General features: G+C 37.0%; 1 long non-coding RNA gene across 1 annotated transcript in view; it reads right to left on the reverse strand.

The window, feature by feature from the left end:
• The window catches only part of LOC309860627, a 154401-nt gene extending 132509 nt beyond the window's left edge, over positions 1–21892 (reverse strand). The window contains exons 1-3 of the long non-coding RNA XR_014309505.1: positions 21800–21892; positions 20046–20143; positions 18491–18576 (exon numbers count right to left, since the gene is read on the reverse strand). This is a non-coding gene — a long non-coding RNA (uncharacterized lncRNA). The remainder of the gene's footprint in view (positions 1–18490; positions 18577–20045; positions 20144–21799) is intronic.
• Between the last annotated feature and the right edge of the window lie 3731 nt (positions 21893–25623).

Here is a 25623-nt window from a genome sequence, read left to right on the forward strand (position 1 = left end):
TTTTTTTTTAATTTATTGCCAATATTTTTCTGTCCTAAACTTTTTTTCGTATGTCTTTTAAAAAATATATCGAGTCAGGTCCTTAGCCTATTTTTAAATTAGATTATTTTTTTGCTAATTAGTTTTACATGTTCTTTACATATTTTAATCCTTATGAGAAGTGTGGTTTGCAAGTATTTTCTCACATCACATAAATTGCCTTTTCATTTTGTTAATCATTTCTTTTGCTGTGCAAAAGTTTTTAAATTTGATATGGTACCACTTACATAATTTTGATTTTTGTTGCTTGTGCCTTAAGTATCCTAGCCAAAAAATCATTACTAAGACCCATAACAAGAAGTGTTTTCCCTATTTTTTCTTATAGGAGTTTTGTGGTTTCAAGTCTTACATTTTAGTCTGTAACCATTTTGATTTAATTTTAATGTAAGATGATGGCCCACTTTCATTCTTTTACCTGTGACTATCCAGTTGTCCCAGCACCATTTATTGAAGAGACTATCTTTTCTCCATTGAGTATTCATGGTTTTCTTGTCAAATGTGTCATGTCACCTGTGATTAGAAAAAAAAAAATACTACTTCCTTTCCAATTTAGATGTCTTTTATAGTTTTTTGCCTGATTTCTCTGACTAGGACTTCCAGTATGTTGAAAAGGAGTGGTGGGAGTGGACAGCCTTGTCTTACTTGTGATCTTGGAGGAAAGGCTTTCAGCCTTTCAGCATTAAGTATGATCTTAGATATGGAGTTGTCATATATGGCTTCTATTATAGAGGTATTCCTTCTATGCCTAGTTTTTTGACTCTTTTTCTCTTGAATAGATCTTGAATTTTGTCAAGTACCTTTGCTGCATCCACTGAGAGTATCATATGATTTTCATTTTTCATTCCATTAGTGTGGCTTATCAATTTACTCTATATTGAAACATCCTTGTGTCCCAGAATGAAACCACTTAATCTTGGTGTATAGTCCTTTTAATTTGCTGCTGAATTTGGTTTTCTAGTAACTGAAGAATTGATGCATCTATATTCATCTGGGATATTGGTCTATAGTTTTCTTTTCTTGTAGTTCCTTATTTGACTTTGGTATCAGAATAAATGCTATCCTTACAAAATGAGTTTGGAAGCGTCCCCTCCCACCTCTTCAAATTTTTGGAAATTTGGGAAGGAATAGGATAAATTCTTCTGTAAATGTTTGCTAGAATTCACCAGTGACACTATCTAGTCCTTAGCTTTTTTTGTTGTTCGGAGGCTTTTGATTATTGATTTGATCTCCTTACTCATTGTTAGTCGGCTCAGATTTTGTATTTCTTCCTAATTTAGTCTTGGCAGGTTGTATATTTCTAGTAATTTATCCATTTCTTCTAGGTTTTCCAGTTTTTGTCATATATTTATGGTAGTCTCACGATTCTTTGTATTTCTGTGGTATGAGTTGTAATGTCTCCTCTTCCATTTGTAATTTTATTGGTTTGAGTCCTTTCCCTTTTTTCTTGGTTAGTCCAACTAAAGATTTGTCAATTTTCTCTTCAAAGAACCAACTCTTAGTTTTATTAATCTTTTTTGATTGTTTTCTGTTATTTCGGTTCTCTTCTGATCTTTATTTCCTTCCTTCTGTTAACTCTGAGCTTAGTTTGTTCTTCTTTTCCTAGTTCCTTCAGGTATAAAATGAGATTGAATCTATTAATGTAAGAATTTAGAGCTATAAACTTCTCTTAGAACTGCTTCTCTCATAAAGTTTGATATTTTGTTTCTATTTTCTGTAGCCTCAATATACTTTTTCTTTTTAGTTTCTTCTTTGATCCATTGGTGTTGTTTAATTTCCACATATTTGCAAATTCTCCAGTTTTGCTTCCATTGATTTCTAATTTCATACCATATGGTCAAGAAATATACTTACCATGACTTCAGTCTTCTTAAATTTGCTAGGACTTGTTTTGTAGTCTCACATATGATCTATTCTAGAAAATGTTCCATGCATTTGTGAGAAGTATATGTATTCTGCTTTCGTTGTATGAAATGTTTTCTATTTGTCTGTTAGGTCCGTTTGGTCTATAGTGCCATTTAAGTCTGTTTTCTTCTTGACACTATCTGGTTAATGTATCCATTGTTAAGAGTGGAATATTAAAGTTCCCAACTATTGTATTGCTGTTTGTCTCCTTTTATTTCTGTTGTATTTGCTTTATATATGAAGGTACTCCAATGTTTGGTGTATACATATTTATAATTCTAGCTTCCTGATGGATTGACGGTTTTATCATTATATAATGACTTCTTTTGTTTCATTTTGTTCATGCATTATTAGTTTTGTTTAAATTTCCCCATGTTCTTATAGTTCACTGAATTCCTCTGAGAGAATTTTTTCTGAATTCTTTGATAGTTCATAGATCTTCATTACCTTAGAGTCAGTTATATGAGCTATATAAGTTACCTTTGGTAATGTTACATTTAACTGATTTTTGTGGTCTGTACTTTCCTACCTTGGTATCATATTTGAGTAAGTGGTATCCTTTCTCAGGTTCTTGGGTTCACTTTAGCAGAGACCTTCATCAGGCAACTCAGCTTGGGGTTCTGGATGGCTCAACTCGTTGTGTCCTTGGGTAGATGGAACACTTGCTATCAGAGTCTTTTGAGGGCTGGCTTTGTTCCCTGCCTAAGCATGGCTAAAGAAAGGATTCAGTGGTTCCCTGGATTCTCTGGCCAGGCTTCTCAGTCAGGTGAGACTAGGTTTATATACTCAATAATACGTGGGGCTATGAATTAGCTTCACTGGCTAGGCAAGATGGCAGAATGGGCTTGTTTAGGAACCCAAATCAGGCAGAACCACACATGAATTTCCTGACCAGATGAGTTCACCTGTTTTGTTCAGAAGACAGGCAGAGCCAGTGGCTAGGCTCTCTGCTCACATGCTACTATAAGCAGGGCTGTAAGTAATCATAGTACTACCCTTCTAAGTGAACTTTACTCTCACCAAACCTAAACTGATTAACATTTAAAACTATCTCATCACAGCTTTTTATAAATTTATAATTTATTCCAAATTTATAATTATTCCATAATTTTTTCCTGTCAAAAAGTTTTTCCTGCTTATTTTCAATTCTGCCCCTACTTTTGAAATTTTCCTTTCCATATCTAAATTCTAAATTATCAGCAATATTTCATTATTGAAATTGGCTCACAGAATAACATAGCTTCTGTCGTACTCCTGGTATGAGATATTATGAAGTTCTATTATGAAGGGCTAAAGTAGGCATTTTCTGTTACACAGATGATTAAATCCAGTTCAAAGGAGGAAAGAAAATTGTGACACAAAAGCAGAGAAGTAAAGAAAAATAATCATGTCACACAGAGAAAATAACTTTGATTCTTGACATCCTCCAGTTCCTGATTCCAGTCCCATGTGAGATTGAAATGATCTTTGAGTTTGATGAGACAGCTCTCTTGGATAAATGTCTGCCTTATTCTTCAATTAAAAATTATGTTCAGGGGCGCCTGGGTGGCTCAGTGGGTTAAGCCGCTGCCTTCGGCTCGGGTCATGGTCTCGGGGTGCTGGGATCGAGTCCCGCGTCGGGCTCTCTGCTCAGCAGGGGGCCTGCTTCCCTTCCTCTCTCTCTGCCTGCCTCTCTGCCTACTTGTGATCTCTCTCTGTCAAATAAATAAATAAAAAATCTTTAAAAAAAAAATTATGTTCATCTAAAGGATTTCTTTGATTTATAAATAAAGATCAATATGACAGATTGATACAATATGGCAAATATATATAATAAATTATATAATATAATATGGCACATACATGATATGGAAAAATGTTCTAAAATTAATTTGAAAATAATAGCATAAATTGATCTTCATAAAAATATTAGAGGAACTGTAATTGTCATTTAGCAAAGTTCTCGTTTTTGAGATGTAACTCTCCCTACCTTTATTTCCAAAAGGTTAACATAAGAAGAGAAAATAAAACGTAAAGGACTTTAAATCCTAACAGAAAACTTGACCTTACCAGTTGAAAATGACACAGTTCATTTCAATCTTTCCAATAATTTTCTTTCAATATGATATTTAAGGAAAGGAAGTAACTCAGTGACTGAGTTGTGACCAAAGTCCACTCAGATGAAAATTGGGGATATGACAAAGTGACCCAAACAAGTAAAAAAAGGGGGGGGGGGACTAAGAAGGATGACTGGAGAACTACCAGTAAGAGAATGGAAGTATAATTAGGTGGATATGTGCTCATGAAGAAGGAATGGAAAATTCTTGGAGAATTTTTAAATCTCAGGGGACAAACTAAAATGAGTATTTTTCTGGAAAAGGAGATCAGAAACACAGATGGTAGACAATTTGGCCCTATTTCTTTGAGAAATGGACTCTGTTATAATATATAGAATCCCCTGAGACTTGGAAAACATGATCAGAATGGGAAGTGCAATAATCTACACAGGAAGGGATTTTTAAGTAGAAATGTCTGCCACCTGTTAGATATATGATGCAATTGAACAAGATTCCATAGGTCATTTTTCACACACCAAGTATAAAGATATTTTATTTGAACTGTTTTGTGGGAGACACTATGAGCAGCTGCACAAGGAGGAGAAAATATTCATCATACTTGTGGTTTATTTTTGGTAATGAGTATTTTTTTAATTCATAATTTCATGTTTTTCCTCACATATATAGTTGTAGTCAATGAATGCATTGAAAAATCACTTTATTTCTAAATAAACTTCTATCAAATGTAACAAATGATACCTTTTATATACCTAGCATTCTAGAGACCCTGCCCAAAATTCTATATCATATCATGAAATTCATTCTAAACCTCACTCTTGCACTATTGGTTGCCATTTAGAATATATCCAGAGAAGACAGGAATAAAAGTTGATACATATTCTATGTACTCTCATAAATATTTCATCACCCCCTTGGTCTTATTGGTATTTGACTAAATATCCTCACCATATCTATTAATGTATCGGATACAAATGAGTCAAGAGCAGAAAAACAAAAACTACATATGTAGTTTTTTGTTCTTCTAACGAGCCATGCTATTTCATCCTTATGCACCTTTGTTCATATTGGCCGCAGCTTGGATGAGTATCTACCAACAGCACTCTCCTATTTCCCTCAGTTTGGAAACACCTACTCAGATCACTTTTTGTGGAAACTCTTTCCTGATTCCTTCAACTAAATTGACTCATTAAAATTTCTACTGTATCCTGTTCACAAATACTTGCAATAAGTTGTATTTTTTCCTCACATGTCTGTTTTCCTGTATACTGACTATATAAGATCACAAATTCTTAGCAAGCAGATTATTATTTATCTTTGTTTATACAAAGCCTATTAATCCTAGCATAGTGTTTCCTAAATGTTCTGTAAGTATTACTGGTAAATAAGGTATAAAACTTCATAGTTTATCAAGCACATCATCACATTTTGATCTTTTCCATATCACAGGTGCCTAGGGAAAATATCACTCATCCTGTTGACAATTAAAGAAGTGAAGACTCAAAGTATTGTCTTCTGTCCAAGTTTCTAGAACTAATTTGGAACAGATTTCACAAGTCTGAGTGCACTACTCTCATACAACAAATTGCTCCTCATTGTTCTAAACCACCTCTCATTGGAGAGCTAAATATTTTTTTAATTTTTTTTTTAATTTGACAGAAATCACAAGTAGGCAGAGAGGCAGAGAGAAAGGAGGAAGCAGGCTCCCAACAGAGCAGAGAGCCCGATGCGGGGCTCGATCCCAGGACCCTGAGATCATGACCTGAGCCGAAGGCAGAGGCTTTAACCCACTGAGCCACCCAGGCGCCCCGCTAAATATTTTTTTAAATTGTATTTTTAAAATGCAAATGGTTTTGGCATAGCTAACTATATATTATCTGCAAATATATTTGGATCTGGAAATACATTTTTTAACTCCACATTTAAAGTAAGCCTTGCCAGATCCAACCAGTCATATGAGCCTGAATTAATCTCAACATAGCATCACACATAATATCTCACAAGTGGGATAGATGTATACTCCAAACCAAAATGCCTCATGTAGTATGTTTTGACTTTTGAATTGCTTAGGATTTTCAACAGATGATTTAACGCTTTCTTGTTTCCACCCTAAGTTGAATTCCACATGTCATATAAGAGGATGGTGTTCTTTTTTTTTTTTAAGATTTTATTTATTTATTTTTCAGAGAGAGAGAGAGCGCGCACGAGCACAGGCAGAGTGGCAGGCAGAGTCAGAGGAAGAAGCAGGCTCCCTGTGGAGCAAGGAGCCCGATGTGGGACTCGATCCCAGGATGCTGGGATCATGACCTGAGCAGAAGGCAGCTGCTCAACCAACAGAGCCACCCAGGCGTCCCAAGGACAATGTTCTTAACATGGAGGCCAGATCCGACACACAGAAACAAGCAGGTTCACGTTCCTGAATCAGAGATTAAACCCTGACCAAGGACCTTGTCTTCAGTATAGGAATTGGTGTTAGCAAGTGATGCTGGAGAAAGGAAGCATCTCCACAAACAAAAGCCACTTTATTATAGATACGGAAGTAAAACTGCGCTTTAGTCAAACATTTATCAATTGTGCTAGGTGCTCAAATGAGAGAGGACCATTAGCAACAGTTCTTTGTGACTCTTCTCTCCTTGGGACCTGGTGTTAGTTTGCCCCAGGATTCTGAACTGGAATTAAACTTGTTAATTAATTAAACCCCACATCTTGGGATGCCTGGAAGGCTCAGTTGGTTAATCGTCTGCCTTTGACTCGGGTCATGATCCCTCAGGGCCCTGGGATATGTCATCACACAGTGTTATTACAATATAATCAACTATATTCTCTATATTTTAATTTATATTTCTTTAACGATAACCTATTTACTTTATAACTGGGCATTTACACCTCTTAACCCCCTTTATCTGTCTTCCCTATTTTTCACCAACCTGCCTTTTAGCAAGCACCAATTCTGTGTATTTAAGAATCTGTTTTAGAGCCACCTGGGTGGCTTAGGTCATGATCTCAGGTAGGGAGCCTGCTTCTCTGTCTCGCTCCCTCTGCTCATGTTCAATCTCTCTCTCTGTCAAATAAATAAATAAAATCATGTTAAAAAATCTGTTTTTTGTTCATTTTTTTATTATTTAGATTCCACATTTAAGTGAAATTATATGTTTTTTTTTGTCTTTCTATGACATTATTTCACTTATAATCTACTGTAGGTCTAACTATGTTGTCACAAATGATAAGATCTCATTATTTTTATGGCTGAGCAATATTCCTTTGTATATATTCCTTTTATATCTATACACACACACACACACACACACACACAGATAGATAGATAGATAGACTCTCTGTTTTATCCATTTTAAATATCAGTGGACACTTGGGTTACTTCCATATCTTGGCTATTGTAAATAACACTTCAATAAGGGTGCATATATCTTTTCAAACCAGTGTTTGCTTTCTTTGGGTATAACCAACCAGTAGTGAAATTACTGGATTATACGGCATTTCTATTTTTAATAATTTGAGGAAAATACAACTGTTTCTCTACAGTGGCTACACCCATTTACATTCTCACCAACAATGCAGAGGGTTCCTTTTTTTCCATGTCCTCATCAACATTTGTTATTTCTTGTCTTTTTAATAATAATCATTCTGACTGATGTGAGGTAATATTTCATTGTGGTTTTGATTTGCAGTTTCCTGATGATTAGTGATGAGCACTTTTTCTGTTGGCCATCTGCATGCTGTCTTTGGAAAATGTCTATTCAGGTCTCTGTAAATTTTTAAATTGGACTATTTGTTTTTTGTTGAGTTTTATGAGTTCATAATATACTTTGTATATTAACCCTTTATTGGATGTATCATTTATAAATGTTTCTCTGATTAACTAAATTGCCATTTATTTTGTTGATGGATTCTTTTGCTATGCAAAAGTCTTTTATCTTAGTCCCAATAGTTTACTTTTGCTTTTGTTTCCCTTGTCTCAGGAGACAGAACCATAAATTGTTGCACAGAGAAATGTCTTAAGAGATTACTTGCCTATATTTTCTTTTAGAAATTATATGATTTCAGGTGTCATATTTAAGTCTTTAATCCATTTTGACTTTATTTTTGTGCATGATGTAAGGAAGTAGTCTAGTTTTATCTTTTTATATGTAGCTTTCCACTTTTCCCGGTGCCATTTATGGAGTATGTAGTCTATCCCTGTTGTATATTCTTGCCTCCTTTGTCATAGATTAATTGAGCATTTGAGTATGATTTTATTTCTGGGCTCACTCTCCCATTCCATTGAACTACATGTCTATTTTTGTGTCAGTTCCCTACCATCTTTATTAATATAGCTTTGTAGTGTATCTTCAAATCTGGGATTATGATACATCCAAGTTTGGTTTTTGTTCATACATTTGCTTTGACTCTTTGAAGTTTTCTGTGGGTCCATAAAACCTAAAATTTGAAAATGTTAACTTATTTGAAAAATGCAGTTGGTATTTTGATAGGTATTTCATTGAATCTGTAGATTGCTTTGGGTACTATGGACATTTTAATGATATTAATTCTCCCAGTACATGAGTATAGTGTATCATCTTTCCATTCATAGTTATCATCTTCATTTTCTTTCATCAGTGTCTTACAGTTTTGTGAGTATAGGTCTTTCATCTCCTTGGTCAAGTTTATTTCTAAGTATTACATCCTTTTTTGTCTTAATTGTTAATGGGAAAACTTAAACCCTTTGTGGTACTTTTTTATGAGTGTATAGAAATGCAATAGATTTCTATATGTTTATTTGTACCCTGCAACTTTACTGAATTGATCAATTCTAATACTTGGGTTTCTTTTTATTTCTTTTTTCTTTTTTTGATGGAGTCTTCAGGGTTTTCTGTTTATAGTATGCTGTCATCTGCAAATAGTGACAGTTCAACTTCCTTAGCAATATGGATGCCTTTTATTTTTCTTGTGTGAATGCTGCAGCTAGGAATTCCAATACTATGTTGAATAAAAGCAGTGAGAGTGGACATTGTTGTCTTTTTCATAATCTAGAGGAAAAGCTCTGTTTCACCATTGAGTATGATGTTAGCTGTGGGTTTTTCATGTATGGTCTTATTATGTTGAAGTATGTTCCTTCTAGCCCCACTTTGCTGAGAGCTTTTGTCATCAACAGATGTCATATTTTGTCAAATGTTCTTTCTGTATCTATTGAGATGATCATGTCATTTTTACTCTTTTGTTAATATGATATTTCGCATTAATTGATTTGTAAGTATCAAACCACCTTTGCATCCCTGAAATAAATCCACTTCATTTATTGTGAATTATATTTTAATGTATTTTTGGATTTGGTTTGTTAATATTTGTTGAAAATTTTTGTACCTATGTGCATCAGCGATATTGACCTCTTTTCTTTTTTTGTAGTGTGTTGGTCCATTTTTGATATCAGAGTAATGCTGTCCTTGTAGGATGAATTTGGAAATTTTCCTTCCTCTTGTGTTCTCTGGAATAGTTTGAGGAGAATAGGTATTAACTCTTCTTTAAATATTTGGTAGAATTCACTTGTGAAGCCGTCTGGTCCTGAAATTTTGTTTGTTGGAAGTTGTTTTGATTACTGGTTCAATTTCATTGCCAGTAATTAATCTGCTCAGATATTCTATTCCTTCCTGACTTGATTATAGATAATTATATGCTTCTAAGAATTTATCCATTTCTTCTAGGTTATTCAGTTCATTGATTATATAAATTTTCATAATATTATCTTACAATTTTTTATATTTCTGTGGTTTTGGTTATTTATCTATTTTTTATTTGAGTCATCTATTTCTTGAGTCTGGATAAAGATTTATCAATTGTGGTGTTTTGTTTTTGTTTTTTTCAAAGAACTAGTTCTTGGTTTCATAGGTCTTTTCTATTATTTTTTAAGTCTTCATTTCATATTTCCACTCTAGTATTTCTTATTCCTTCTTCTGGGTTTGGGCTCACTTATTCCTTTTTCCAGTTCCTTTAGGTATAAAGTTAGGTTGTTTGAAATTTTTCTTCTTGAGGTAGGCTTATATTACTACAAACTTTCCTCTTAGAACTGCTTTTGCTGCATTCCAAAGATTATCATTAGGTTTTAATTTTCATTTGTGTCCATGTATTTTTTTTTTAATTTCATCTTTGATTTCTTTGGCACATTGGAGAATGTTTCATGTGGACTTGAAAAGAATGTATTGTTTGGGGGTGGAATATTCAGTATATATCTATTAAGTCCGTCTGGCCTAATGTGTCATTTAAAGCCACTGTTTGCTTCCTGATTTTCTGTCTGGATGATCTTTCCAATCATGTAAGTGAGTTGTTAAAGTCTTCTAATATTATTGTATTACCGTCAATTTTTCCCTTATGTCTGTTAATATTGCTTTATGTTTAGAGGCTCCTATGTTGGGTCCATAGATAATTGCAGTTGATATACCCTCTTGTTAGATTGTTTCTTCTATCATTATGTACTGTTCTTCTTTGTCTCCTACTACAGTCTTTGTTTTAAAGTTCATTTTGTCTAAGTGTTGCTGCCCTGGCTTCTTTGTTTACTTGTTGCTTCCATTTGAATGATATGTTTTTCCATCCCTTCCCTTTTGTATGTATGTGTCTTTAGATCTGAAGTGAGTCTCTTCTAGCAACATGTAGATGAGTCTTTTTTTTTTTTTCCTTATCTATGCTGTCTCCCTATTTCTTTTGATTGTAGCAGTTAGTCTACAATCTAATTGTAGATTGTACAATTACAATTGAACAATTGTAAATAGTGATTAAAGTGATTTTTGATAGGTATGTACTGCCATTTTTTTTTTCTAGTTATTTTTATAGTTCTTCTGTTCCTTTCTTCTTATTCTCTTCCCTTGCGGTTTCATGACCTATGCTTGGATTCTTTTCTCTTTACTTTTTGGTTTTTTTTTGTTATTTCTCTTCTCTTTATTTTTTGTGTATCCTATGTTACCATTAGTTTCATATATAACATCTTAATGTATGTAACAGTCTATACTAAGTTAATGGCCCCTTAAGTTTAAATACATCTAAAAGAACTACATTTTTACTCTCCCCTCCACATTTTATTTTATATACCCCCTTTTAAATTTTATTTTATATACCCCCTTGGCTAATTTTTATAAATATAATAGACTTTACTACTTTTATATTTTAATCTCCATACTAGCTTTGTAAATGATTAATTTTACGATGTATGCTTTTCACCTTTGAAATATTTCCCCTTCTTAATTTTCTTAATTCTAGTTATGGCCTTTTCTTTCCACTTAAAAAATTCCCTTTACTGTTTCTTGTAGGGCTGGTTCAGTGGTGATGTACTTATTTAAAATTTTGTTTGGAAAACTTTATCTCTCCTGCTATTCTGAATGATAACCTTGCTGGGTCTATTGTTCTTTTTTTTTTTTTTTAAGATTTTATTTATTTATTTGACAGACGGAGATCACAAGTAGGCAGAGAGGCAGGCAGAGAGAGGAAGGGAAGCAGGGTCCCTGCTGAGCAGAGAGCCCAATGTGGGGCTTGATCCCAGGACCCTGGGATCATGACCCGAGCTGAAGGCAGAGGCTTTAACCCACTGAGCCACCCAGGCGCCCCTGGGCATAGTATTCTTTGTTGCAGGTTCTTTTCCTTTTAGTCCTTTGAATATTTCATGTTACTCTCTTTTGATCTGCACAGTCTCTGCTGAAAGGCCAGTAAATAGCCTTATGGGGTTTCCCTTGTATGTAACCTTTTTTTTTCTTTTTTCTTTTTCTTTTCTTTTTTTTTTTTTTTTTTTTTTCTGCTTTTAAGACTCTTTCTTTACCATTAATTTTTTGCCATTTTAACTATCATTGTCTTGATGTGGCTCTCCTTGAGTTCATCTTGTTAGGAGTTTTCTGTGCTTTCTGGATCTGGATATATGTTCCCTCCTTAAACTTAAAGAAGTTTTCCGCTCTATAAGTCTTCTTCTCCCTTCTCTCTCTTCTCTTGCTGGGATCCCTATAATGTGAATGCAACCATGCTGATGCTGTTACAGAATTCCCATAAACCATGCTTTCTCTCTTGGTTGTTTTTTTTTTTTTTCCTTTTCTTTTTTGCTGTTCAATTTGGTCAGTTTCCATTACCCTGCTTTTTCCAGATTATTGATCTGTTCCACATTTTCTACTCTTGTGTTGATTTCCTCTAGTGTATTTTTTGTTACTGAATTTTTCAACTCTGACTGGTTCTTTTTAATATTTTCTATCTTTTTGTTGAGGTTTGCTTTGCACTGAGTTCATCCATTATTTTTTCAAATTCAATAAGAATATTTATGACCAGTATTTTAAATTCTTTATCAGGCAAATTGCTTATGTCCATTTCATTTAGCTCTTTCACTTAATTTTGTCCTGTCCTTTCATGGGACTTAACCTCTGTCTCCTCAATTCATCTCTATGTGTTTTTTTCTATGTATTACGTAGGTTAGCTGTATCTCCTGGTCTTGAAAATAGTGGCCTCGTACACAAGTTTTTCAGTGCCATATAGCAGAATACCCTCTGGTCACCAGAGCCAGGTGCTTCTGATGTGCCCTCCTATTGTGACTGGGCAGCAGTCAACTTCACCTTAGTTTCAGTGACCTGTTTTACCTACTACAGGCACTTTACCTACTATAGGAGAGTTTGCTCCCTGCACTGTTGAGGGGCCTATCTGCATCACCCATGGGCTGGTTAGGTACAAGGGCAGCAGTTAGTTTAACTCTCTTCAGGCACACTGAAGGTCAAGGCCAGCTCCTTGCACAGCCAGCCAACAGGTTTGGCTTCAGAAACTGCAGGGGTGCTGGTGTGTGGCTTTATTTCTCCCATTGGTTGGGCAGGAGTCACTTGGAATGCACCAGTCTAGCTGGGGCTGCTTGCCCAGTATGGCATGGTTAAAGTTGCTTTGGAAGAATGCTTGGAAAGGTGGGTAGGTTCAATGGGGAGGGTTCATAGGGGAACAGGGATGGTGTATGATGTTAGTAAGATAGTGTTAATACTGGGTCCTGCAAGCATCTGGCTCTCAAGGATGCCAGAAAGAAGGAAAAGAAATGGCTCCTGCCATCACTTTTGTTCCCAGGGAAATCCATGCCTGCTTCACCCGTCCTAGGATTAGTCAATAATCTTCACGTATACTACAGGTGCTTTTCAAACTGCTACTTCTATGCTGTGTCTCATGTGGGTTACTCAGAATGCTGCCTTCTTAAGCAAGGGACTCTGTTTCCTATTACCCTCCAGCTCTCCAGAATCAAGACCACTAATTTTTTAAAAATCGGACATAATGGGGACTCATTCTCAGTGTGAGTGCCTAGTGTCAAGGGTGACTGGTATGGGGTCTAGTTCTCTTGTTTCTCCATGCTTGTATGTGCCTCCTATTTGTGGCACATCTTGCCAGAGGTTTGGTTCTCAATCGTGTCTCTACCCCTCACACCCCTTTCTATGTGGCCTTTTCTCTATTAGCTTCAGAAGATCTATTCTAACAATCTTTGGGTCATTTTCAGAGTTAATTGCATAAATATTAATGTTACCTTGGTGTGTCCATGGGATAAGGTGAGCTCAGGGTTTTCCTACTCTGCTCTGTTTTGAAAACTCCTATTTCTCCAAGTGAAAATTTTTCTTAAGCACAAAGTAAACAGTTTAGTATCAATGAGCTCATTCCTTGTTTGTCCTTTTAATTTCCTCTCTGCTTAGACCTCACCCTGAGATGTGCAACTGATAGTAGCAGAGAGAAAAAGTCAAATAAGCCAAAGTGTTGTCAGGTGTGCTTCAGTTTAACAAAAGCCAATTCTAAAAGTGCCTATAGATAAGTATAAATAGGAAAGCATTCAAAATAAATGAATTAAGGGCCTGATTCATTGCACAAATTAATCTTCCAAAGAAGTTATCTTCAAACAACTATTCCTCCAATAGATTTAAACATAAAGCTCCATTGACTTAGATGTCTTTTTGATGGGAATATGTCATTGATTGAATAACATGAAGTCCCATAAAGGATATAGGCAAAGAAGCAAGATAAATAGCAACAATATTCAGAAGGTATTATGAATTGCATGGACATGGATTGCTAATACCCCTCTTGTTCCTGTAGCTTATTTGTCCTCAAGTGTGATAGTATTTCACACATACACACACAAAAACTTAATAAACAAATAGTTCAATTGGAAGGGATCAAATTATAAAAGTCTAAAAACAAGATAAGAAAATGTTTGCACTTTTTTTAAAATAAGTGGCACCCCTGGCCCAAGGTCTTCATGAGAGAAACCAAAACCCACACTAGGAGGCTTGGCCCTGAAAATAAAACAAAAACAAAGTAGCCAACTTCCTAATCCATAAAAATTTAGTTTCTCAAAGTTTACTAAAGGGCTGAAATACACAGACTCTTTTGTTTCAGTTTAATGTTTATCGGCTACCCTCCTTCCTTTCTCCTCCCAGACTCAGCAATTGTATTTCCAAACCAAGCTTAGACCATGTATTTTGTTTCTCCCTTCTTTCTATGTGCTTCTTTCCCTGCACCTCAAATTGATTAATGTTGAATCTCTGAGGACAACTTCCAAATTACTCCCAGCCCTGATCTATCTCCTGAGTTCAACATTTCCAATTATATATAGGACACTGAACATCACATGGAAATCTCCAAATGTGAAAACCAGAACACTGTATTTTGTGATCCCTGGTTTGATCCCTGGTTCTTCTTCTTCTTTTTTTTTTTTTTAAGATTTATTTAAATTATTTATTTGACAGAGATCACAAGTCGGTGAGAGGCAGGCAGAGAGAGAGGAAGAAGCAGGCTCCCCGCAGAGCAGAGAGCCCGATGTGGGGCTTGATCCCAGGACTCTGGGATCATGACCTGAGCTGAAGGCAGCGGCTTAATCCACAGAGCCACCCAGGCGCCCCGATCCCTGGTTCTTCTTAATGATATTACTCATCTCCTAGTTCTCAAGGCTAAAAATTTTGCAAATATCCTGCTCTTTCATCCTGGCCATCTAAATGCTACCGGGTACTGTGATACTGATCCATTCTTCACCCACCGTTGTTTTTGCACCCATTCCTCCTTTTCATTCCCACAGCCCTGCCTCTGATATAAGCCCTCATACCCTTTCATCTGGACAGTTGTGAGTCTCCTGTGTGGTCTGCTGCCTCATATAATGTTCTCTATTTGTGGCTTTCATATTAACCTTCCCACAATACAGTTCAATTTATAGGTCTCTCCTAACATTTTATTGTTTCTCGTTGCTTACTAAATGAAGTCCCAAATCCTTAACTAGATTAGTCAGAATCCCAACAGGAGACAGGTGGCATACTCAAATTGGACCACTTAAGAGAGCTGAGAAAAATTATACTGTGTGGGAAGTATGTGAGAAAACCATTCTAGTGTAATATAGGACCTTAAGACTAATGAAAATGGGACTCCTTACTACCCCTAATCCTGAAAAGGCAAAAGGACGAAGAAATTACCAGAAGCCAAAGTGGCAAAAAATGCAGAGGGCTGCCTTACAGGGGCTGTGACCTTGTAGAAAGACTCAGTCTGCAGGGAAGAAACCTGGAAAGTAAATCCCAAACCCCACTTCCTTCCCCCCATGATCACTCCTAGTGTTTCCTATTGGCTGACTCTAAGTAGAATCTAGTGACCAATGAAGAATAATCCAGACAGAGCAATTTCCTGTGGGTATAGATATGAGGAGGTAGAAAGTAGATCTAGAGGGAAGATATTCATATTAACCTTAATATTAAATGGCTTTCTGATGCAACCTTACGTGATGGTTTGAGTTTATCACAAATCCCTTTTAGACTCCCTTTAATCAAGCTAAACTGTTGTCTTCTATAAACAGATTTTTTGTGCATTTCCTCATGTCCAATGTGAAAAAAATTAAAATTCATAGTCATCTCCCATTACCAAAAACTTAGATGCCATTAAGTGTGATGTCAGTTCTTCCCTGCTCCCATATCTCTGTGATGGACTTGTGCTCAGACTGGACTAGACACATGCCTAGTTTAAGACATAGAATAAGGCAGAAAATGGTGGTATACCGGTGCCTAGGCCTCAAGAAATCTTGTGCATCTACTGTCACCATGAGAAGGACTTGCCTGGGCTCATACCACAAAGAGAATGAGTGAAACATGGAGCAGAGGCAACATTTAGATATGTGAATAGACCAGTTGAATCACAGATGCATGAGAGAGCTCAGCCAAAATCAGCTGGACCCTGCAGATGCATGAAAAATAATTGGTCATTTTTATATGCCACAGGTTTAGGATTGTTTGCTAACCATCAAATAATACAGTGATACATTATAACCATCTTTCCTATGTTCTCAGAGATACTTCTGCTCCTTCCCATGTTTCCCAGCTAGCTCTGTCCCAATACCCTATATAAATACTTATTTTCACAATATTACTCTCAAAAAAAAAAAAAAACACTTTTCCCCCTTTTTTTTTTGATGTTTCCTTCTCCACTGATTATTTTCCCTCTATCTACAAACATACCAATCTATCTCACACAAAACTTAACTTTCTGCTACGACAGGCAGAACTCTAAGATGAGCCCTAATGACCCATCCTTTTGTATAATCTACCCTATGAGTATGGGAGAGACTTGGGAATATAACGGAATATCATTCCTGTGATTCCCTTATGTTAGATGGTATACCTGACTTGAAGAATGGGAGATAATTTTTGATGAGCCTTACGTAATTAGATGAACTCTTAGCAGGGATGGTGCTTTTTCTTGAGGTGGGAAAAAAGCTAAAGTGTGTTACCACACCTCAGCAGACACTAAGCTAAGGGTAGGTGATAATCTGATAAGGTCACATAGAGATAGTGATTGAACCACAGGTTTATTAGGGGAACTTACATACAGGTAGTCCAAAAGTGGCAGACTGGACAAAGCATCTGCTGCTGGGGCTTCTGAGCACCAAACATGGAGCCTACTTTTACAGTGTAGACACTTAACAGGGCGATTATCTGTAGTCTCTCCTTCCTTGCATGGACAATGTTTCAATAAGACCTAAGTTCTGTCATCTACACTCTGTTACAGGGAGATGCTCTGGGTAGGTCACCCTAAGACCGTCTGACCTTGAACACTGAACATATTCATCACATTCTGCTTGATGGGAATTTAGAGGGAAAACAGGGATCTCTACATTCTCAGATAGTAGTTAACAGGTACATTCAGGTGTGCTTGCCCAAACTAGCCATCCAGCACATACCATACAAGTGAGAGAAATATAATGTGTGAATTCACTATTGGTGGGCTTTGAAGACTGAAATGGCATATGGCAAGGAATGTGGGTTGCCTCCAAGAGTGGACAGTGAGGAAAGAAGGGCCTCAGTCCTTCTGATAGCAAGGAAAGAAGGACTTCAGTTCTATAACCACAAGTAATTGAATCCTGACAATAACCTGAATGAGCTTGGACATAGATTCTTTCTCAGAGCATCCAGAAAGAACTACAGACCAGCCAGCACTCCGATTGCACAACTGTGAGGAACAGAGAACTCAGTCAAACTCTGCCTGGCCTCCTGACCTACTGTGAGATAATAAGCCACTATTGTTTTAAGCCTCAAAGTTTGAAGGGATTTTTTATGCTGCCAAAGAAAACTAATATACTTCTCAACTTTACTTCTCATATGTTCTTCTTTAAGGCAAAATAGGAAAAAAATGCTAATACATTTATAGACAGCACATACTATAAGCCAGGTACAAGTCTAAGTGTTTTACATAACAAAATAACATATTTAACCCTCAGAACCTTTACTACTGTCATTTTCCAGATGGAAAACTTGAAGTACAAAGAGGTTCATAACTTGCTCAAGGGCACAGCTACTAAATGGCCAAAGCAGGGATTCAAACCTAGGCATTCTGTTTTTGAATTTACAATGTAAACCATTGTATGCCACTCCTCTACTTCCCCATTTACTATTTATACCTCTACCCCTAGAATGTGGATTCTGCCCTCAAAACTCTACTGAAACTTCTCTTGCAGAAACACAGTGTCTTGCTAATTCTCTAGTCTAAATAATACTCCTCAGCCATTGTCTTGTTTAAGCTCCCCTACAGCATTTGATATTATTTACCACTTTGTCCTTTCTAAGACTCTTTCTGGTTGTCTTCCGACCCATGGAAATGCTTTGTCTTTGACACCTCTTCTCTAGCTCACCCTGTAAATGCTGCCACTACTCATGATTGGCCCTCAGCTTTCTCACTGTACCAGAATTCCCAGACTGGCTTCCATTTCTTTCCTGACTTTAGCTGTCATCTATGCGCCTGTGACATCCAGCTAGCCTGTCTGTCTCCCCAGAATTCAGGTTGCATGTTTCCAGCCAGCAACAAGACAAACATAATCTGAAATCCCTACCTCCAAACAGAACACTTCTAAGATACCCAAGATGAAAGTCCCTGTCATCAATTTCAAACGTTATTCCCACTTATCAGAGTTTCCTAGCCTCCTCCTCTTGAACACATGGATTTCCTGTTTTCATGTTTCCTACTTTTTTCTCCAGAATCTGTTGTGCTCTTACCCCCAAATGATGGCTGACTTTGAAACTTCCACAGAGTAATTTTGCCAGGACATATCTTCATCTTTTAGATGGTCTTTAGTAGGTATCTGTGAAACAATCAGATAAGTGGATTTCTTCAAAAATAACTATTATTCTCCAGACTCGCTGTACCTTAAGCAAACAAAGAATTCCAGCTTTCCTATACAAATCCTGAAGAAAAATGATGCTAAGGCTTAATAAAGCAGAGACACATTTTGGGGGGATGACAAGGAATTTTAGTATGTGTTTCTCAAATTGAACCTCAGTGATTTATCAGCACCTTGCCTTATCCAATACCTCACAAGACTGAGCACTCCAGAGTTTGGAATTAGACTTCACATAGATCCAACTTCCAATAGTCATTTCTCTGTAAAAATCTCCACATAAGATTAGGGATCTCAATTGAATATTACTCAGCCATAAAAAAGAATGAAATCTTATGCTGAGTGAAATAAGTCAAGCAGAGAGAGTCAATTATCATATGGTTTCACTTATTTGTGGAGCATAACAAATAGCGTGGAGGACAAGGGGAGTTAGGAGAAGGGAGTTGAGGGAAATTGGAAGGGGAGGTGAACCATGAGAGACTATGGACTCTGAAAAACAATCTGAGGGGTTTGAAGGGGTGGGGGATGGGAGGTTGGGGTACCAGGTGGTGGGTATTATAGAGGGCACGGATTGCATGGAGCACTGGGTGTGGTGCAAAAACAATGAATACTGTTACGCTGAAAATAAATTTAAAAAATTTTTTTTTAAATCTCCACATAAGATTAGGGATCTAAATTGAATATTACTCAGCCATCAAAAAGAATGAAATCTTGCCATATGCAATATTGTGAATGGCGTAAGAGAATATTATGCAAACTGAAAATAAGTCAGAGAAAGACAAATACTGAATGACTTCATTCATGTAGAATTTAAGAAACTAAACAGATGAACAAGAGAAGGGGAAAAAGAAGGAAGCAAACCATGAGAGACTCAACTATGGAGAATAAACTGATGTTGCTGGAGAGGAGGAGGCTGGGAGGGTAGGTTAAAAGGGTTATGGGGATTAAGGAGAGAGCATTTGTAATGAGCTCGGGATGTCACATGTAAGTGACGAGTCACTTAATTCTTTTGAAACTGATATTACACTATATAGTAACTGAAATTTCAATAAAATGTTGAAAGGATATAAATAAGTAAAATAATAAAACCATAAGAAAACTAAAAATAATCAAACAATAAGCTCAGCTTCTTAATCTTGTTGCCATTGCCACGAAGAAAGCTGAGATGAGGTAAACCCAAAGTTCATCTCTATTGCCACCTGATAATAAAAGTTTGAAATAAGTTTTTCCACTTATAGTTCCAGGAACATCTCTGCCCTCTCTTCTCTTAGTCTGGTGTTAAGCCTAGAAGCATATATCTACTTTTTAAAAATTAAGTTACTTAAGATACGTTTCAAACTATTCTCTCAGCACTCAGATATGCCACTGTGATAAATGCAGTGAGGTAATCGCCTTTTCTTCTGGCCTTTAACCAGTGCAGCCCCCATGCTTACCTGTTTTGCCAGCAGAACAGAATGCACATTCTCCCAGTATTAGGGGCCTCTTGATGGCTTACGGCCCTTGAGCTCTGACTACACATTTTAAGTGAGTTCTGTACCTCAATAAACATAATGAAAAGAAATCAATATTAGTGAAAAATTGTATTAAAAGTGCGGGGACCATAATCAGGAAACTTTGGAACTAAACTTTGGAACTAAACTAAACTTTGGAACTAAACTAAACTTTAGTCCCTGTATACTTGTCCCTGAATACTTGAATTCTTCCAAAGCCTCAGATGACCACTTGGTGTATGACCATACTTTGCCTGGTAAATGTTGACCAATTGCTTTCAAAGGTAATAGATTCTAAATGACTGCTTGACTCTAAAAAATTTACAATTCTTTGGGAAATGGGCCTGAGTAACTGCAGGCTGAGGGTACTGATAAACCATCTGCCCTCAGCATGAAATTAAAACATTTAAGTTCTTTTTCCATATATCTACACAAACATTTTTTTCCAAGTATAGTGAAAAGGAGCAGGGGAAGCCACTAAAAAGTATATGTCTGGTCAAAATATAGTGCTGAGTTTGTTTTAACTTAAGACTCAGAAAATAGGGGCACCTGGGTGGCTCAGTGGGTTAAGCCTCTGCCTTCCACTCAGGTCATGATCTCAGGGTCATGGGATCAAGCCCCACATCGGGGCCTGCTTCCCCCTGCTCTCTCTGCCTGCCTCTCTGCATACTTGTGATCTCTGTCTGTCAAATAAATAAACAAAATATTAAAAAAAAAAAAAAAAGACTCAAACAATTCATTTTCTTAGTTGTAATAGAAATGAGGTACTAGATTCTGGCCCTTTATCTATTAGTTAGTTCTGTTATCCTATTTATAAAAGACGCCTCATCTATTAAGTTAGATAATAGCTCACAGACTTAATAGGAGAAAATAAGGGCATGGATGTGAGAACACCTGAATCCTTTGTGCAGTATTCTGTAAGTGAATGACACTATTACTGGTTAATCTGGAGGCAACATAATCTGTGTACCTGTCAAAAACCAAGGACTACAAAACCAAGAATACTCATGGCTGCACAAGTTTGTTTTTGCTTATCAATGAAAAAATGTTCCTAAAGTTGGATTTCCTTTCAGCTTCTTCAAGGTATAGCTGAATTGAATGGTAATAGGGTAATAATTAATTTTCTAATCCATTTTTAAGTTGCTTTATTTTTACATTGTTGCCTACCTAACCAAAGCCTTTTGTAATAGTACTCTCCAGTGTAGAGATAAGAAATTTTGGTTTCTGAGTTGATGTTGTCTGCACACCCCCATTAAACAAATGTTCCTGCCTCTCAGCCACCTGCTTGCCACATAAGCACTCGGTTGATGGAAGAGACCAGAGGCAGGAGCTCCTTCTTGATTCACAGTATCCATTAGTCTGAAATCACCTGTGCCTTTGGGACTACTCTGATTCAAGGTCAATACTCTTGTTCAGTTTCTCTTATAACTTGGTCTTCAACTCTCCTGGGAACCCATCTTCAATGGTGTTTCAGATTCTTTTCCCCACTTCTCCATTTTTTCAGTTCAGACAATTTGTCCAGCTCAACTCTGACCTCGGGATCCCTCCAAAGAGTGTTCTATTTGGCAGCCTCCCTCCTTCGAGGTTCACAATACTTTACAGTGAGCCTATGCAGGTCCACCAAACCTTATGAGCTGTGTGGTTAGGTGACACTCATGAGTATCATGAGAAGTGCCATCTTATTCAGCCTCACTTACCTTGACTTCTGCTTTCCTGTGCTTTTCCCAGGCCTTTTTACGCACTTGCTCTATATACACAATTACAGCCAAAGTACACAGGTGGTCACAGTGTTTCCCTCTGTTGACATGGGCTTTCTACAAGCTTAACCCCAAGGCCAGTGTGTATCTGCCAAGGCACTATAAAGCCTCCAAGCAAAGGGTGAGGTCATAACTCTCTTCTGTTTCCCTTATGAGATAAACCACATCAAGCCTTTCCTAACCCGCCCTTTTGGCCCACACTTGTAAGTTACAGCCATGTGTCTCTTTGCCAGAGGTGTTGGTGTCAGATGCTGGCTCAGGGAGAGTGGATCCTGTAAACTTGCCTCATCAGTAGGCTTTGAGGAATTACCCAGGGAGCTAGAGATGTACTTGCTGCTAGCTTGTTTTTCACAATTATTATTCTCCTGAGAACATCCAGAATTTCAGCCTCAGGGATAAGACAACTTGGTCTCTCACTGACCTGCACGCTGAGTGGATAATTCCAGGGAAAGCAGAGGGTAGTACGGATTCCCTCTGCTCCTACTCTCTAGTCACCTGAGATAATACAAGTGATGATGAAAGTCTGAAAATGTAAAGGCCTCATCCTCGGGAAAATGAAATCTCTTTTAATGACAAACAGCACCTTTTATTATGATTTGTATTATAACCTTTTTTTAATAAACAATACACTCTATTATAAATTTTCTTCCTTCCTCTCGCTGCCCAGTCTTAGGTTCACCATTGTTAAATCCTGCTGCTATCGGAAATGGCAACCTCCCTGTGCTTTGAATGAGTGCATGAATGTGTCTCCCAAATTCACCTGAGATCTGAGGTACCACATTTGTTAATACAGTGTCACTTATAGGCACTTGTATACAAAACATAAACTTTGATGGCTTTTGTAGTTCCAAACTGACAGTCCACATTCTCCCAGAGATTAAATACAGCTTTAAAGGGTACTGCATGTTCAGAGACTTGTTATTTTTGGAAAGTAACTTAAAGTAGTTCTGGATATATTCCCTGCTTAATATACTGGCTTAGGGGCAGGGCCTGTTACTTAAGAGAGAGCCCTGGGTAAATATTTAGGTTAGTTAATGTAGTATGAGAAAGCCTGAAATGTTCTCCAGTTAATAAAAAGGGTGACAGGAGCTCCTTAATAAACCAGACTCAGCTGAATTCCCTGATAAATGTAGAGATTCTAAAACTCCTTTGCATAATAACTAATACTTATTACTTATCATGTGATAGTCACTGTTCTACACGTTTTACATGCATTACATTTATTTATTTATTGCCTTTGAAAGAAGAGTTTATTACTCATAGTTCTTCAGAGGATAGAAGCATGGTACACCATGCAGGGCCACATGAGGTCACTCACAGGGAGAAGCAGAGAGAAACTTGGACAAATTTGCCTTTATTACTATGGTAGTAGGCAGCTAACTAGGTGGAGATGTTTCCTATTGGGCAGGAAGCAAAACACAAATGTTTCTGTTTGTAGATGGTTTGTAGTGAGATTTTTCACACCCCTACAGAAACACTGGGACGGTGGAGGTGAAAACAACCTTGGGTTATTATCATGGTCCCATGACGCTGAGATACCAAAACATCTATTACAGAATCTCAGAAATTGTTATTACACCTCCATAATCACGTGAGCCACTTCTGTAAAATCTCTCTCATCTGTGTGTCTCTATTTCTCTCTCTCTTATTGTCTCTATCTACCTACTACTGGTTCTCTTCCTCAGGAAAACCATGACAAATAGGAAGGGAGGGATGGATGGGGCACAGAGACATTTAATCCTCACACAAACTTCTGAAGGTAGAATAACAACACAAAGGGATACGTGCTATCATCGCTTCATTTTATAGATGAGCAAACCAAGATACAGGGTTAAGTTACATACCTAGCAAACATGGAATTGGGATTTACTTAATTTTTTTATTATTATGGAATTCAGATTTAAATTAAGAGAGGCTGAGTCCAGAGTCCACCCACTTAACCAAGCCATACCTCTGTTCATTACGTCAACTCTCACATTCCTTTTGCTAACAGTCATGATTCAAGATGGCACAGGTTTTTTCTTCCCCTAGGTCAAAGAAAATCCATTGTATTCAAAAACGGACATGGACAATGGGGCATCTAGAGTGTATCTAAAGTCTGATCAGTGATTACCCATCTGAAAAGGAGAGGAAGAACCAATAGGTATGGTTTTATTTTTAGCAAAAAAAAAAAAAAAATTGCAGGCTCTGGCCATATTTATCACAGCGCCCATTCAAAATTGCTGATTTTTTACCATGCTAAACTTAGATAACTTTAACTGTACCCCAGCAATATCTAAAAATAATAATACCTATAGCAAAATATTTTTAAGCCCCCAGATTAAAAATACTCTGGGGGATTAAAAATATTTCCATATTACACATCAGGAGTCATTTTGAGACTGGGAATGTGGGTGGGGTAGTGTATGCCTCTCACACATGTTGATTGGATTATTCCCCAAGCACCTCCCCAAGACAGTGAAGTGATAATGCTTTCCTTCAGGGCTTCTCAGAGTTGCTCTTGGAATTGGAATTCATAAAAGCTACCTCCTGGGAGTGATGAAGAAAAACCCCAAGCAATCTTTACTTTCTTGCCTCATTCTCTGAGATCCATCACGTGATTTTTTTCAGAGAGGCAGGTAGGGCTGGGTGATGCTTTTGGATAGAAGTGTAAAATTTGATCCTTGTGAAATTCTAGAAATCTTAGAAAAAGTATTACCATATTATCCCCAAATTGAAAATACCAAAGAAAAAGATTAAAGATAGTTCTGTTAAGGAAATGCTGTATTTCTGATGAGGGAGGAGGAGGCTGGCTAAGGACAAATCAAAAGCTAGCACCTTGAACCCCTTCTCCACCCACTCAGCTCGGTAATATGTGTCACATTCCTCAGGCACCCCTGACTGCCCTAAAAGAAAAACAAATAGTTAACTTGCAGAGATCACAATCCTGTAAGGCAGGAGTCTCTTTTGGTTTACAAATGTCTTTGAGATTTACAACAAAGAAGTAACCTTATCAATAGCCCAATTTCCAGAGACACATAACTCAGTTCCTCAAGCCCTAATGTCACCCTCCCTTCCATATACAAAACTGAAGGAGGCTGAGGTAGAAGGAAAAGTTAATAAAGTTAAATTTCTTCTAAACCTAAATCTCACTGACAAGGACGCTTGATAGCAGGAATGTGACATTCCACCAGGAGATTCCCAATTTTCTTTATATTAGTGCCTCATTAGAGGGAAAGCAGCCTTGGCTTGATAGTAACCAGGGCTTCAATATCCTGACAGTCTTCTTTACCCCAATAAGCCCTTCTGAACACCCCTTTGTCCTCACCTATCCAACTCCTATGTATATAACCAGCCACTCCTCACATCCCTGGGGCAGCAGCTCTTTCTGCCCAGGGGTCCTATCCCCATGCTTTAATAAACCATCATTTTGCACCAAAGATGTCTCAAGAATTCTTTCTTGGTCATCAGCTCCGGACCTCAGCCCACCGAACCTCACCTAGGTTCTAGCACTTCATCATTTCCACATGGAAAGAATGTCATGCATGTCTATCTCTTGAGAATCTTAAAACCCAAAGTTGAAGAAAATTCAAGGCAAAAAGTATGGGTGCATGGAGCACTGGGTGTAGTACAAAAATAATGAATACTGTTATGCTGAAAATAAAAAATAAATTTAAAAAAAAAGTATGGGTGTAATTTAATACCTTGTGTCAGAAGTCACCTGCTATGAAGAAATTAGGAAGTAAAAGTTCCAAGACACAAATGGAGAAAAATATTTAGGGGCT

Source organism: Mustela nivalis, assembly GCF_964662115.1.
Source record: "Mustela nivalis genome assembly, chromosome: 2".
Taxonomy (NCBI): domain Eukaryota; kingdom Metazoa; phylum Chordata; class Mammalia; order Carnivora; family Mustelidae; genus Mustela; species Mustela nivalis.